This window comes from Cebus imitator, unplaced genomic scaffold (assembly GCF_001604975.1).
Source record: "Cebus imitator isolate Cc_AM_T3 unplaced genomic scaffold, Cebus_imitator-1.0 Scaffold238, whole genome shotgun sequence".
NCBI lineage: Eukaryota > Metazoa > Chordata > Mammalia > Primates > Cebidae > Cebus > Cebus imitator.
Window position 1 is genome coordinate 57,356 of NW_016107553.1, and position 4,404 is coordinate 61,759.

Sequence of the window (4,404 nt, forward strand, 5' to 3'; positions counted from 1 at the left end):
ACTACCGGGGCCCAGTTTACTGCCAATCCTGGGGGGATTGTCTTCTGCCCAGACCTGTGGCCATCTCTTGGTCAGCACAGGGGTTAAATCTCAGCCTGGCTCTTTTTTTTTGTTTGTTTGTTCTTTATTTAGTCTTTCATTGACTTACTGCTTTTCCAGTCTCATGCCATTGTTCTGGGCATTACAGATGCAGTGTTGAACAGGATGAGCACCATCCTTTCTTTGATGGAGTTAGTCTCTAGGGAAAGCAGACACTGAAGTGATTGATTAACTGCAAATGTGATTCACTACTCAGTAGCAGTATAGAGGCTGCAGGCAAGGACACCAGTTAGGGCTTATTACAGTAGTCCAGAAGTGGGAATTAGGGGTCTTGGACCTAGGCAATAGCAGATAGGATGGAGATGAAAAGACAGCATTGCAAATATTCTAGAAAGTGATAACTGGTTGAATGAGGTGGGGAAGGAGAATGAGCAAATCGTCAATGATGTTTCAGCCTGGGTGTCTGGGGGGAGCAGTGGTGCCACACTTTGTGAAGGACAGTAATGTCTTCTAAGTCCTTTCTATTTCTTGCATTTATGGTCCCCAAAATTGTTCAGCATCTAGGGTCCTTATGTTTTCTGCAGAACATAATGAAATAATATATTTGTACTTTGCGAATATAATATATAATTTTTGATAAGTCAAGCATCATGTTATATTAATTTCTATCATAAGCAAGTAAAAATAGGTGCTTCAGGTTGAAGTAAAAATGTCAGGAGAGTTAAAATTAGAAAATTTAGTCATGAATTTTTTTCTCTGAAAGACCAGGAAATGACTTTCGACTTACACTACTTTAGCTACAGAAAACCTTGATCTGGCTTGAGGATTTCGGAATTTTTTTTTTTTTTTTGAGATGGAGTCTTGCTCTATCACCCAGGCTGGAGTGCAGTGGCGAAACCTCAGCTCACTGCAACCTCTGCCTCCTGGGTTCAAGCAGTTCTCCTGCCTTAGCCTCCTGAGTAGCTGTGATTACAGGCATGCGCCACCATGCCCAGCCAATTTTTGTATTTTTAGTAGATACAGTATTTCACCATGTTGGTCAGGCTGGTCTTGAACTCCTGACCTTGTGATCCACCTGCCTTGGCCTCTCAAAATGCTAGGATTACAGGCACGAGCCACTGCGCCTGGCCAATGCCAGTATGCTTTGAGAACACCATTGGAGGACCTTTATCCTGTATGGTGAGTCAGAGCCCTTCCTGGTGGTACTTATAGAACGTGTCATAGGTATCCTAGTTTTCCTTCCTAGTATTAGGGAAAGGAGTAATAGAGGGAGAAGGAATAGCCCTACCAGGAAGATTTTTGATACTGATGCTGGTAGAGAGAGTATCTGTCCTATCCTGAAGCTTCTGGTGATACCAGGATTGGAAGAATTTTCAGTCAAGAATGGGGCTTTAAAATAAAGTGAAGAAAGGCAAATAACCCAATTTTTTAAATTGGCAAAAGATTTGAACAGACATTTCTCCATTATCAATGCCAATAAGCACATGAAAAGTGGTCAACATCATTGATTGTTTAGATAATGCAAATCATAATGAGATGCCACATCACACTTCCTATTTTGGCTATAATCAGACAGACAGACAGACAGACATGGAATTTGGAAAGCAAAACTCTGTGAAATATATATATATTTTTAAATGGGATCTCACTCTGTTGCCCATGCTGGAATTCAAGGCACAATTATTGCTCACTGCAGCCTCAAACTCCTGGGCAATCCTCTGGCCTCAGTCTCTGGAGGCATTACAGGCATGTGCCACTGCTCCCAACTTTGTCTTCAATTTTCAAACAAAATTTCCAAAGCACAAATTATTAGGCAAAAGAACCCCCTGAGAAAACCAACACAAACACTAAATGCAAAAGGCTAAAGAGCATATAAGTAGCCAAATTAATGGTACTTGGAGAAGCAAATTAAAATACTAATTGCTGGAAAATACATTTTAGCTGTTAGACTTGGAAAAAATTAAACATCTACACAATGCCAGATGGTGTTGGGGATGAGGGATTTAGAAATTGTCATTTGCCACTGGTGGGTATATGGGTTGATGCAATCATTCTGAAAACTTTGCCTTTCTGTATCTGGCTAGATATCCCCCCAGAATTCTCATCTACATAGGGGGTTGCTTTGGCAGTTGACAGTTGGAAGCAATCTGGTTATCCATCTCTTAAGAACTGGATTAGTAAAATGTGTCAGATACATCTGAAGCAGTTAAAAGCAATAATCCAGACATACAGATAGCAAGATGGCTAGATCTTAAAAATGCTGAGAAAAGCAGAAACTGAATTAAATATATACAATTTTAAAACACATGCCCAAAAAAATGGACATTATACCCAAAAGTATACAAAAGAAGGATGCATATCTAAAATATCAAAATAATTGCATGTGGGGGAAGGGGAATGGAGCTAAGCAATGGAAAGAAAAGTGCACCAATAAAAGGGATGAATGGATAGAGGGATGGATGGAGAAATGGATGGGGGATGGATGGAGGGATGGTAGAGAGATGGGGCAGGGCATGGGTAGATGAATGAGTGATGTATGGGTTTCTCAAACATGAGGGACCTTGCAAGGAATTCCAATGACATTATGCCTCAACTGAGGAGAACAATGACATCAACCCTCTCCATGAGAAGCGCCATCTCAAAAAACAAAACAAATCCCTAAATATCAAAGTGATCTCTAGAAACACTGATGAATTTTCATCAAGAAAGCATTTTCAGGGCAAATTCTCTTAAGACCTTTGCCTTCTTGATTAGCTTTTTATGCAGCACTAAATTTTTTTTTGAATATTACTCGTGCCAGACACTGTTCTAGACTCTGGAGGTACATCCATGAAAAAAGCAAAGATCTCTGTCCTCAAGAAGCTTATATCTGATGATGAAGAAAGACAATAAACATGAACATAGTAAATATATCAATTATATAATATTACAAGTGTCTTAAAAAAAACAAAAATGGAGTAAAATAGATCAGGAAGGTGGGAGGGAGGCAGATTTTTAAACAATTATTATTAAATAGAGAGGTCACTTTGGACCTCACTGAAAATGTGACTTGAAGAAACTGAGGGAGGAAGCTAAGCAGATTTATGAGACAAGAGTTTCCAGGAAGATGAATGAGGTGTGAGCAAAGGCCCTGAGGCAGAAGCATGATAGGAGAGGAGTGTGGCTGGAGCCATGTGAGGAAGAGGGGAGCAATGGAAGTCACAGAAGCAAGGATGGGGCTGCGTTTGGGCAGCCGATCATGTGGGACCCCAGGGGCAATTGTCAGGACTTTGGCTTTTACTCTGAGTGAAAAGGAGAGCATTGCAGGGTTTTTAGCGTTCTGGTCACTGTGATGAGATCAGACTGTGGAGGGCAGGGATAGAATCACTGAGAACAGTTAAAAGGCCAGTGTAGGAATCCAGGTGAGAGACAGTGGCACCTTGCAGCACAATGGAGGGAATGGAACTGGGTAGAAGCCATTAGATCTTGGATGCTTTGCTTATTTTGTTTTGAATTTTTAAAATATATATAATAGATTTACTATCATTTTTATTTTATGGAAATTGCATCATATTAGATACGTCTTGCTTTTCTCACTTAATAAGTTACGGAAACTTCACAAAATCATCTAATATAAAGTTAATTCTTTTTTTTATTGCATTTTAGGTTTTGGGGTACATGTGAAGAACATGCAAGATTGTTGCATAGGCACACATGTGACAGTGTGATCTGCTGCCTTCCTCCTCATCACCCACATCTAGCACTTCTCCCCATGCTATCTCTCCCCAACTCCCCTCCCCCTGCTGTCCCTCCCCTATTTCCCCTCAACAGACCCCAGTGTGTTGTGCTTCCCTCCCTGTGTCCATGTATTCTCATTGTTCAACACCCACCTATGAGTGAGAACATGTGGTGTTTGATTTTCTGCTCTTGTGTCAGTTTGCTGAGCATAATGGTTTCCAGGTTCATCCATGTCCCTACAAAGGACACAAACTCATCGTTTTTGATGGCTGCATCATATTCAATGGCGTATATGTGCCACATTTTCCCTGTCCAGTATATCATTGATAGGCATTTGGGTTGGTTCCAGGTCTTTGCTATTGTAAACAGTGCAGCAATGAACATTCGTGTGCACGTGTCCTTATAGTAGAACGATTTATAATCCTTTGGATATATACCCAGTAACAGGATTGCTGGGTCAAATGGAATTTCTATTTCTAGGTCCTTGAGGAATCGCCACACGTCTTCCACAATGGTTGAATTAATTTACACTCTGACCAACAGTGTAAAAGTGTTCCTGTTTCTCCACATCCTCTCCAGCATCTGTTGTCTCCTGATTTTTTAATGATTGCCATTCTAACTGGCGTGAGATGGTATCTCAATGTAGTT